This window comes from Lissotriton vulgaris, chromosome 11 (assembly GCF_964263255.1).
Source record: "Lissotriton vulgaris chromosome 11, aLisVul1.2, whole genome shotgun sequence".
Lineage (NCBI taxonomy): Eukaryota > Metazoa > Chordata > Amphibia > Caudata > Salamandridae > Lissotriton > Lissotriton vulgaris.
The window spans coordinates 402,912,744-402,925,691 of record NC_141699.1 but is presented as its reverse complement, the minus strand read 5'-3'; the positions used below and the strand labels follow the sequence as shown (position 1 = coordinate 402,925,691).

Genomic DNA, 12,948 nt, shown 5'->3' with positions numbered 1-12,948 from the left:
ACACCAGACAGTACCGTCTGTCAAAAAACCTTACCTCATACTGTGACATCACTCCATGGACCAAAAGCCAAACTGTGACATCTGCCCAGGAATATAACACCAGACTCTGACATCACTTAGGGGACCTAAAACCAGACTCGGACATCCATCCAGGAGTCTAACACCAAATTATGACATTGTTGCAGGAACCTAACATCAGACTGTGACATTACCCCAGGGAACGAACATCAGACCGTGATATCACTGCAAAAACTAACAAGAGGCAGTCACATCTGTTGAGTAAAATGACACCAGACTGTGACATCACTGCAGGGCGGTACCTAACACCAGGCCATGATATCTGTTCAGGAACCTAACATCACACTGCGGCAATACACAAGGAACCTAACATCTGCCTATGGCATCATTAAAGATACCTGATATCAGACTGTGACATCACAAAAGATACCTGACACCAGACTGTGACATTACTATAGGGCGGTACTTAACACCAGACTGCAACATCTGTGCTGGAACCTAACATTGCACTGCGGCATTACTGCACGGAACTTAAAATCTGCTTTTGACATCACCTGACACTGACTGTGGCATCTGTCCAGGTACTTAACATCAGACTGTGACATCACTAAAGATACCTGACACCAGACTGTGACATCACTCCAGGATGGTACCTAACACCAGATACACGAGGAGCCTAACATCTGCTTGTGACATCACCAAAGATACCTGACACAGACTGTGACATCTGTCCAGGACCCTAACATCTGCCTGTGACATCACTAAAAATACCTGACACCAGACTGTCACATCTGTCCAGGAACCTAACATGACACTGCGGCATTACACAAGGAACCTAACATCTGCCTGTGACATCATTAAAGATAATTGACTCCAGATTGTGATATCACTATAGGACGGTACCTAACACCAGACTGCCACATCTGTGCAGGAACCTAACATTGCACTGCGGCAATACACAAGGAACCTAACATCTGCCTGTGACATCACTAAAAGTACCTGACACCAGACTGCCACATCTGTGCAGGAACCTAACATTGCACTGTGGCATTACACAGGGAACCTAACATTTGCCTGTGACATCACTAAAGATACCTGACACCAGACTGTGACGTCACTCTAGGACGGCACCTAACACCAGACTGCCACATCTGTGCAGGAACCTAACATTGTACTGCGGCATTATACAAGGAACCTAACATCTGCCTATGACATCATTAAAGATACCTGATACCAGACTGTGACATCACTCCCGGACGGTACCTAGCACCAGACTTCCACATCTGTGCACGAACCTAACATTGCACTGCGGCATTACTGCAGGGCACGTAACATCTGCTTGTGACATCATTAAAGATACCTGACACCAGACTGCCACATCTGTGCAGGAACCTAACATTGCACTGTGACATTACACAAGGAACCTAACATCTGCCTGTGACATCACTAAAGATACCTGACACCACACTGTGACATCACTCTAGGACGGTACCTAACACCAGACTGCCACATCTGTGCAGGAACCTAACATTGCACTGTAGCATTACTGCAGGGAACGTAACATCTGCTTGTGACATCACCAAAAAAGATACCTGACACAGACTGTGACATCTGTGCAGGAACCTAACATCAGACTGTGACATCACTAAAGACACCTGACACCAGACTGTGACATCTGTGCAGGAACCTAACATCTGCTTGTGACATCACTAAAGATACCTGACACCAGACTGTGACATCACTAAAGATACCTGACACAGACTGTGACATCTGTGCAGGAACCTAACATCAGACTGTGACATCACTAAAGATACCTGACACCAGACTGTGACATCTGTCCGGGGACCTAAAATCAGACTGTGACATTACTTCAGAAACCTGATTCCAGATGTTATCTGACTCAAGGAAACCTGATTTCCAACTGGCATTCCTTCAAAAGGCATATGCCAGTTATGACGTACTATCTCTCCAGAAACCTGATACCAGGCGGCGAAATTACTCCTAAATTCGAAGACAACTCAACATACTGGAAATAGTTTTACATGCCATCATAAAACTGCAGTAAAAATAAACAAAGCACAGAGGAAGACATCGCATTCTACGTTAATTAATGGACCAAGAGGGCCTGTTTGGGTTCGGTTCTGGGAGCAGGATTTTCTGCGTCACTGTCGGGTCCCTGCAGCAGCATGGGCGGAGGAGAGGTGAGCCGGGGAGGAGGTGGGCGCTAGTCTTACCCAGACATCTGAGTTCCAGGTTTGGGGATGGGGAGGGGAGGGGGCTACTGAGGGCGGGCTCTACCCACAGCTCCTCTGAGTAGGAATTCCAGAAGGGGGGCGTTACTAAGGGGAGGCCGGTTTTGGGAATGGAACACTTCATCGAAGTGAGAATAATTTCGTGCAGGCTGCTCTGCTCTCCCTGCACTGAGGACTTCCCGCCAGGACACCCTCCGGTGGCACCAGCCCCTCCCGCAGTGGCAGTATAGGATCATTACAGACCGGTCCATATCTGGAGCCTTCGCCTTTCGAGGACTTTGACTATCCAGTTTGGCCATTGGTTGCCCTTTTTGGGGGGAAAGCCGGGTCGGTAAGTACTTCCTTTCACCCTTTCGTAGCGAAGACAAACGCATATGGGCTCCTTGTACACAGCACTTCACTGCTACCCACGCACTGCATTTTCTCTCTGTCCATTCTGTGCAGTGCGTTTCGACTCTCTGTGCACATCTCCATTTCCTCCCCTAGTCTGATCACTGCAACTTTTCTCACCTCATGCTGTAAATTCCTCTCTGAATCACTACATTTCAGCTGCTTCTATGCGCTACGTCTGCATTCTGGGCACTCCATCTGTGCTCTCTGTAGCTAGAGCTCGCTCTGTGCCCTGTGCTCCCAGCAAAGAGCCCCTGCTCTGGCTGCTGCATCCCACTGAATGTCTCTGCATTTTCTTCGCTCACTGGTTCTTGGCAGGGGGAGGGGGCGGCGTCCACCCTGTGAAAAGAGTGAGGGGACGCCGTGTACCTGCGTGTACCCTCGACTTTAGCCCTGCTGACTGCACGTTGCCGTACCATTTTGAAAACTCCCCTAGGCTCTGTGCACTCCCTCTCCTTTCTCTCTGCTCTGCATCCACATGCTACATGCACACTACGCCATCACGTTGTGCACTGCATCGCTGTCTCAGCGCACTGCACGGCCACTCTCAGTGCAGGGCACCCACACTCTGCGTGCACTGCACTTCTGCTGTCAGATATTCGCCCCCACTCTACACTGCATCACACTGTGCTTTGCATCTTTATTCTCTATCTACACTGCACCCACACTTTGTGCACTGCATTCCCTGCCTGAGCGCTACGTCCACTATCTGTACACCTTATCCCAAAGGGTCCGTTATAATAGCACACTGCATCCTCCTTCGAGGCACTGCATATCCACACTGTGTGCACTGCATTCTTGCGAACACACTCTCTGTGCACTGTATTCTCACGATGCTCTCTATAACCCTAGACCGCCGCCCGCCCACTCTGTGCCCTTCATCCCCCTATAGTGGGCACGAGTTAAAATGAGAAGCGCTTCGACGCCTCGTCAGCGCTATAAAAATACAATTAAAAAAAAATCTTTCAAAATGTGAATTTGGGCCAGCGATATGTGGCTGTCTGCCTGCACTACCGAGTGGGGAGATTGGGGAACGCTGAATCCACTTCCGAGTCAAAGATGTGGGGTTACGGTCTCCGCTTCAAAGAGCAGTGGGTGCACGTGTCCACCTTAGAGATAATAATGGGGCTTATTTACAAGACTCTTACGCCGCAGGTGCGTCACTTTTAATATGATGAAAAAATTTGGTAACAGCGGCGCAAGGGGCTTGTAAATAAGCCCCTTACAAACTTAGGGGCAGATTTACAATAACTGGCGCATCCCCAGGGATGCGCCAGTTATTGTGCGCCGCAGCTCCGCCACCCATGGTGCGCCACATTTACAATGGGGCGCACCATGGGGCAAAAACGGCACAGATGCGTGACGCATCTGTGCCGTAAAAGCGGCGCATTGCTGGAGTCGCGTCGCAGCTCCACCAATGCTCTGGGATGCCCTATCTGCGCAACGGCGGCGTAAAAGAGGAGCAAGGGGCTTGTAAATCTGCCCCTCAGGGGCTTATTTGGAAGCATCTTGCGCCACTTTTGCGCGTCATTTTTGACATGGGAAATGTGGCGCGCGCAAGGGGCTTGTAAATAAGCCCCTTAGCTGGGGCTTTGGAGCGCCGAACAACACGGTTACGGAGACGAGTCCGTGCAATGCACGTGTACAGAGGGGGGCAGGATGGGTCTCTTGTGTGGAGAGCCTCGGACAGGGGCTGGGATTAGGAGGAATCCATGTATGATTGACAGATGGTCATGACCCGTGTCCTTAGGTCCGTGCCGGACCTCAGGAGTGACGCAGCAAGGCTGAGACTGGCGGGAACGTGCTTCCAGGTCATGAGCCTAAATTCGGAGAAGGTTTGCCAGTTGCATTAGGCGTTTAGGTCTGGCTTGACAGCGCACAGTTATCGGCTACTTATTGTTATAAATTCTCTAAAATATACATAGAGGGGATTTGGCTACGCCCCGAGGAGTATTTCTTGATGATCTCACGGGGTTGCTGTTTGGTATATTATTCCACCTCCTATGCGATGCTTGCATGACCACGTATGAAGAATTGTTTTACATCTCAAAACTACACTGAGTTCTTAAACATTCTATTATTTCCAATAGGTGCATTGTATAAAGAAAGTATTTATTTTTGTTTCAGTTTTTGCTGGAGCAGGCCTTTTTATATTTTAGTTAGGACTCAAAATGCAGAGGAGACTTGTTGGCTTTGGCAATGCTTGATACTTTTTTGGCAATTATTTGCTTGAAGTCTGGCAATATCCTATCTCCTTTTGTTGTGTCGATCCCCCCTGCCTCCCTTAAGATTTGAGTTTTCTGTTGGCAGGATTTGCTGATGACTCAGATATTTCCTGGGAAAGTGTATTCTTTTGTGCTATGAGCTGTGTTGTCTTAAGAATTGTTGGGGCTCTGGGCATGACATATTTTGGGGGCCCCTGTTGGGAACAACTTTGAATTTTATTACCCATTTTCTGCTAATTAAAACCTGCATGATGCTAAGCAAGGTTGCATATTTGGGGTCACTCAAAAACTGTTTAAATATTCTTGGAATTGTATAAGGAGTTAAAAGCGTACTATTCCTATTGCCAGTAAGTTAAAGCCAACAAAAAGTGCTAATAAAAATAACAAGAAATATGCCTTGCCAAGGACTCCAGAAGTCCTTAAAATGATCATGGGCAAACAGAGACAGAGTTGGAGGTAGGCAGTAAGGATACAGACTTACATACAAAATTAGACAGAAGTGAAAAAGAGAAACTTTTCCTAAGGGCTCCTTGGAAGGTGGGGGCCCTGGGCAATTGTCCACGTAGCCCATTCTTTAAACAATCTCTGGCCATGAGCAGAGAGGCGGGGAGAGGGTGGAAATGGAGCACAACAAGAGCCTATAAGTGGCCTCTTCTAAGAACAAGCATTTGCAATGCAATCTGTCTCGCCTCTAGGACCTTCTATGTATTTGGCTATGCAGCACATTAGCCTGGGTGCTGAAACATCTACTGTTCTTTAACATGGAGGGTAAGTAAGCAGTAAACTGCATGACTCGTCAGGTATGGGAACACATAGAGAGAAATATTGCCTTTCAAACGAAAATGGTATAGTCCAAAGCTCTGTTCTTAATATAAAATCAGGACCTTCAGTGGTCATATCACTGAAAATACAAGATTTGAAAAAAACATTATTGTCTACGGGTGCTCGTGGAAGGCAATTTCTATGGATTGGAATCTAGGGAATGCTAAAACGATTCTGGTATTTTACTGACCTCTGCTGGCCGTTTTCTATCAAAAAAGTTAAATAGAGGCAGTTGCCAGAAAAATAAAAAAAAGAAAGTCCCTCAACAGAAAGCAATTTTGGTATTTTACTGACCTCTACTGGTCGTTTTCTATCATGACAGTTAAATAGAGGCATTTTAACAAGCAGAAAGCAATTTGGGTATTTTACCAACCTCTACTGGCCGTTTTCTATCAAGACAGTTAAATAGAGGCAGTTGAGCAGAAAAAAAGTCCCTAAGCGGAAGCAGACAAGTCCTAGGGCTGATCTCCAGAGCCCACAAAGTACATACATATATAAGTATATATTAAAGTACATACAAGAGGTCTCGAATGCTCGACCGAAAAAAGTGGGTTCTATTTTGGGATAAATTCAAGACATGATATTTACAACACAATAGTGGAATCAGTCACTATTGTGAATACATTACTATTCTGTACACAATAAAGGACTTCACAATTATTGCCTTTGCATTCTTGAGATGTGAAGAACCAACTTCCAAGGAAAGTAGTCAATAATGAGTCATTTACCAATTTATACACACCATTTCTTCCTAATAGCACCACATAGTGCGTGAAATCGACTAAACACTGTTCAGCAGTCCTTGTATTACATTTTCACAAAAATGGAGTGTACGATTTTGAATAATATCCATGGTACACCCTAAGAGTTTTCCAACCAGTGACCCAGTATAGACCAGTATCACTTTAAAGTCTTATGTCTTTATGGAGTTGACTTTTCTAGTCCTCTGTTTTTCTGAATGAAACCTCTACAGAACTGTTGACACGTTTCGGCCTGCAATATTCAGGCCTCCCCCAGACAAAATACAATGAAGTGCAATACTCCAATCACCTGTTAAGTTAACGTCGGAATACCACCCAATGTGTGGGGCACCTTGGACTCATAATTGCAGGCAGTTGTGATGCTTGCCCATTACTTTGTACAATCTGACCTTGGGAGCACTGCAATACTGTCTCAGTTGAAGCCTAGCAGGACTAGTCATGCTAATGGTTTGTGGCGCTCCAGTGTTCCTTGTTCTTCTTGTAGCCTTCACGGTTTAGAGTGTGGCATGGACTCTTTGTTCTAGACCAAAATAGATGCCTCAATATGTCTTTTTACTTTGACACAGTAGACAAAGACAGACATGCTTAAAGGACCCTAATCTGGCGAAAGATGTTCAAAGTCTTTCCAGCTAATACCGAGACTGCCCTGCACAGGCCTTTGTACACAAAGGCTTTTATTGCTGGGGTGGGCTAGCTACTGCACTCACTCAAGTAAAGTTTAAGGCACTTAGCATGACTGAAAAGGAGGTTTCTCTTCTGCCGGGGGCCCAAACATTTGCTCACAGGCCTACTGCAGAGTACTTGCACTTGTTTCAATTCTGAGTCCTGTAGAAAGTAAATTAGGCCTCGGGAAAAATACATCGTGCCATTTTAAAGACTGGAACTATTGAATTCTATATACAGCTCCGAAGTACCTTAAGATATGAGTTTACTTTTATTCCATTATTTTTTGCATTTAATTTGTTTAAAGCGATGCTTCACAAACAAGCATTAGCAAAACCAATAGGTTGGCACTTGCTTTTCTACTGCTCATGGGAAATGTCTACTATTATGAATGCTTATTGAGGCACTTTGTTATCGTGATGAAACAAGTGTTCATTTTAATACCTGCAACTGTTGTGACCAGCAGAAACGTAACTTTTAAGAAATGTTCTTCTCCAAGTTTAAAGGGGCAATCTGAACCCATTTTGAGGGTTTGATGCACTCATATCAACCTGTGTGGGAACCTCCTTTCCAGTGGGCCTTACAGTTGTTATTGGAAGCATTAAACAACTAGCACTGGCAAAGCAAATAACTCGAGCCTCTGAAAGGTGTTAGCCAATCTTTGTGCTTTGCTAACGCTTGTTTCTGATGTTGAGCCGCATCAGCAGAAATAAAAAAAATATATATTGTTGCCGATGCAGAAAAGCATCAGTAAAAAGAAAAATGAGCATGATTCTGTAAAAGCATACATGTGTAACCATGGTACATATAAGAGGGTCCCCGCAAGGGAAGCGTGTTGTATGCTACACACACTGACACTACTTTAACTCCGTGCGCGCTAGCGGAATTCCGCTCCTGCGCTGAGTTTTCGTAAATCGCACTTTACGTGACGAGCTGGGCTCGTCATCAGCGTGCGAGGAGGCTACGCCATGACGAGCCCAGCTCGTCATCAGCATGGAAGGGGTTAAACTAATAAACAAGGATACAAAGGATTCACAGGTATTGTCATTTATTTTTCAGCACCAGATATCTACCACTAAGGATTACTTCACATTCAATAAATAGCCCCAAAAGGGAAAAGGGAAAGAAGGAGGGGAAGGGGTAGTGCTCAAGGGAGTGTAAAGTCAAAGGGAATAGGCACAGTCAAAAAATCATGTGATAAGTACAAATGCTCCAAATAGAATCATAACAGATCAGATACATCAGCCAAGAATCAAGGCATCCATTGATAAGCTGCTAGCTAATGACATTCAGCGGTCACATACTAAGATTAGAACTGTAAGGGGCATGTGCCGGAAGTCCAAGGAGAGAGCCGTCGACGTTTCGACCCCTATCTGTAGGCTACGTTAAGTCCTTTGGGGGGGGTCTTCATCAGGATATATACAGGAGAGAGGTGAAATGGGGCAATCCTATCATGGAGTCAAGGCCCAGGTGGGCTCTAGACGTGGGAAATGAGTAAGCCACGCAAAATGTCGTGGTCGATCTCAGCGATATTGTTTCGCAAAGAAACCTCACCCATTCAGCCGAATGGTGAGTTTAGTGTAGCCCCCCAGTTGTCATTTGCCGTATATAGGTGTATAACTCGCTAACCAATAGGGTCTAGGGCACCGGGTCTTTGAATGCTGGAGATCACTCCAAGTTAAAAGCGAGAGAGAGACTTATTTGGGCAGCCGACCTTCATTTCAGCACGTCAGTCTCTGTGGTAAAATCGACAACAGACGTACAATACACCGCAGCCACAGGGGTCAGAAAAGGCAAAGGACGGGCAGCCGCTCCGTCACCCTCGGTGAAAGTCAATCAAGTACCCGAGAGGGAGCCACTGTAGTCAGCACTGGTCGGCAAAAACTCCGCAAAACCCCCTACATGTGTAACCAAGCACATGCATGTATGTGTCATGAAGCTGCGGCAGCCATTTTCTCATCATTACAATTTACCATTCCAAAATAGCAGATACCTTGAAGTGGTAAATTAAAAAATAAAAATGTTTCGAAAGGAATGAACCAGTAGCAAATTGCAGCTGCCAGGCCCTCCGAAAAAGCAAAAACGATGGAAATTAAAAAATAAATGGATTGGGAAAGGGAAATTCAATGCCGCAATTTAACAGTGAGCAGAAAGAGGGAGAGGAGCAACGGAGAAGCTAAGGAAAGGGAAAAAAGTCAAGAGGGACATGTAGGGGCAGGGAAAGCAACAGACGGGTGGACAACATGGAGAGAGCAGGATTGGGGATGTGATGGGTGAAGAACAACACAGGGACAGAGCAGGAAAACACATTCAGTCCCAATGAAGTGTTGGAAGAAAAAGGAAAATGCAGTTCCCTGATGTTAGCTGTGGAAGGATACAAATCATCCAGTCAAAAGGATGGTGAAGAAGCTGTGTCCTAGGGCGGGACAAACAGAAGAAGAGGAAGGAAAGCCATCGAATAAGAGACATATAAATGAGTTTGAAAAAAGAGCCAGCCAATGATAACAAATGGGCTGACCCAAAGACCACTCTTCGTATTGATATTTTACACTATTGGACTTTTGACATCAGACAGCTTAGGATGACTATAGATTAGACCTAAAACTCCTTGAACTTAGACGTAGGGTGACTTTCAAGCGATGACCCGCAAGCCCGCTTTTTAGCCACCATTATTTCCACACATTTAGGTCCCTGAGCTTCAAGCTCAAGCTCTGGATTAAACACAATGTGTCAGAAATGTGTCCTCAGGATGGTAGAATGAGACTGCATAATATCAACCTACATTTAGTACATCGTATACCACTCGATTATCATGCTAAGTATATTCCTCTCTTCACATCTCCCATCATTTACCGAACTCTACCAACTATTGTATTCATCTTGTACTCATCTTGTAATGTAGGTAAGTTGTTGTCATGGATGCATGAGAACTGTCATGCAATATAACACATGCAATATCATGTGAGTGTACCCCACAGGATACATCCTTACACCATTCCAAGGCTACATCTGCTTTCCATATATACTTTACGCATGCAGGTCAACGTTTAGAATCAGAAAGAAGGACATTTTAGAAAAATAATCGTGGGATATACTTTCCCCATTGACTTGTATTGAAATGGGGGCATTCTCAGTGGGGAAAACTAAATGAAAGCTGTTTTTGGTTTTAAAAATTGGTAGTCTCACGCCTGTTGGCATGTATGCTTTTGATAACACCCCTGTTTTTGTCTCTCTCAAATCCCCTGCTTCAAGGGAAGACCGTTTTTTTCCTGGTTCGAACATCAGGAGAATGCTGAAGATTTACATCCAATGCACAAACAATGCTACCCATTTCCTTTCATTGTTTGTCACTTATTGATGAGGTATCCCATGCATACAGGATTTGGAGGCTTCCATTGATCATGCAATCAACGTTCTATCTCGAAATGCTATTCCTGTTGATAAGCCTCACTTCTTAGGGTGATCAAACTGACATGCTTCCAGCTCTTACCGAATGAAGCAACCCAGAAGCTCCTACTTTCTATAAAATCCGGAGCATCGACAGACCCTTGTCCACCCTCCATCATGCACCAGGCAGCCTACACAATTTGTGAAAACCTTACTCCTGTCCTGAACCAAACTATAACATCCTGCTGCTATCCAACAATCTGCAAGACAGCATCTATCACTCTTCTACTAAAAAAGCCCAGTTTAGACCCTACTGATCCTAACAACTATCGACCTATCGCGGGCCTGCCAATGGCGGCCAAAGTCCTGGAGAAACATCTAAACACGGTTCTGACAAAACATCTAGACGACAACGTACTATTGGATGTCTCTCAACACGGTTTCCGCTCACATCATTCCACCGAATCTGCTCTAATCCTTGCCACAGAAAAGATCCGCAGGGTGGTGGATGGGGGAGGGAGAGCAGTCCTCGTGCTCCTTGATCTCTCAGCCGCATTTGACACCGTGAACCACATCACTCTGGTGCAGTGGCTGGGAGACATAGGGATAGGGGGGGCTGCACTCGACCTTCTGTCCTCCTTCGTAGAAGCCAGAGAACAGAGACTGTTCTGGAACGACCTAAAATCTGACATGTTCACTCTCCCATGTGGTGTCCCGCAGGGTTCTGCCATTTCACCTACTTTGTTCAACCTGAACGTCACCCCACTGGCCAATCTCGTTAGAAGGCTTGGCTTTGCTCTGGTCTCATACGCCGATGATACCCAACTCGTTATCTCTATAAACGACCGGCCAGAGACCACAGCAGCCAGTTTCCACACCTGCCTTTCTGAGATTATGGCCTGGATGAGCCAAAACCATCTAAAAATAAACACCAATAAAACGAAGGTAATGGAGTTCGGGCCGGGCAAACCCCTATGGAACCGGACCTGGTGGCCCATGGAGACTGGAGATTGCCCTTCCCCAGTAGAAAAAGTTAGAAATATGGGCATCATATTTGACACCCAACTGAATTTTGGTCTACAGATAAACAGCCTGACCTCTGCGTGTTTCTATCTTTTAAAAACCCTGAAGAAAATATTTCCTTATATTCCAAAAGATCTCCAAAAGATGGTGATGGTGGCCCTCTTTCTATTGAAACTGGACTACTGCAATGCCCTGTTTCTGGGAATCGACAAGTATAAACTACAAAAGTTGCAGTCTCTGTAAAATGCTGCAGCAAGACTCCTACTGGGCATCCCCAAAGGCCAGTCAACCTCGGCCGGTACAAAAACCCTTCACTGGCTGCCTATCAAAAAGCGCATTGAGTTTAAGGCACAGACCTTAGTACATAAAGCTATTCATGGTGGCGGCGCTGAGGATCTCCAAGCTCTTTTTACACTTTATACCCCCACCCGCCACCTTTGATCAGCCAATCATGGTCTTGTTAACATCAATAAGGTTAAGTGAGCAAGATGGGGGGGGGGGGGGGGTATTGGGGGGCAGATCAATCATATATTGCGCCTCCAAACTTTGGAACACGATGCCACTCCCCCTGAAGACTCAACCTAACCATCAGCTTCTCAGAAGGAACCTAAAGACCTGGCTGTTTACAGCCATATAAGTCTCCTTCTCTCAGTCTTTTCCTTCCACACAACATAGCGCCAAGACGCCTCGGCATTCGAGCGCTTTACAAGTATATAAACATAAACACATCAATGCTTATTCCAAAAAACGCAAAGGCAGCAGGAATGTGTTTTAGGATGAATGTTTCTGTGTTTAATTTTTAAAAGCAGCCACATAGGCTGTGGTACATGCCTTCTGGAACACACAGTATTCTTCTGATGCATGTCTTAGAGCAGATGTTCAGTTTGGACCTGATCCAGGGCTGGCGCGTGATTTCAATGGCCAAGTCCAGTTGTTCTTTTTCATGTGATTGTGTTTCATTTTGGGTATGAAAGGAAATGGTTTTAAGCTGTGAAGTTACTTTGGTAATGTTAGCACCAGGGTTTTAAGTGGACCGGGTCTGAGCACCAGCAGGTTTTTAAAGGGGGCCTCGAAACGGGTCTCTATCGGGCTCTGTTTTGTGCCCTGGCACAGGTGGCCCATTTATTTCCAGACAGCAGTGAAAGCAGGCACATCATGTGTAGGTGCTCACACTGCTTGCTGCTTATTTATCTTCTACAACTAACAACCATTGACAAAGCCAATAGTCCTGACTTGTTGTAGGTATGATGTTACTTGTGTCATATATCTTGATGCAACGACAGAAACAGCAAAATACAAGTCGGGCGACACACTATGCTAAGCCCAGATTTTCACCTTAAGTGTTTTTAGCCACGCCCTTAATTACATTGGCCACGCCCAATTGAGAGACACCCCCCACAGTTTTTT

At 45.5% G+C, this 12,948-nt stretch overlaps 1 protein-coding gene across 2 annotated transcripts in view; it reads left to right on the top strand.

The window, feature by feature from the left end:
• Positions 1 to 2,340: 2,340 nt before the first annotated feature.
• AEBP1 (AE binding protein 1) overlaps positions 2,341 to 12,948 on the top strand; it is a 243,616-nt gene continuing 233,008 nt past the window's right edge. Inside the window, exon 1 of one of the 2 annotated variants that reach the window (XM_086943442.1) lies at positions 2,341 to 2,601. The gene's annotated coding sequence lies outside the window, so the exon portion shown is untranslated. The remainder of the gene's footprint in view (positions 2,602 to 12,948) is intronic. The other variant, XM_086943443.1, reaches the window with a different exon arrangement.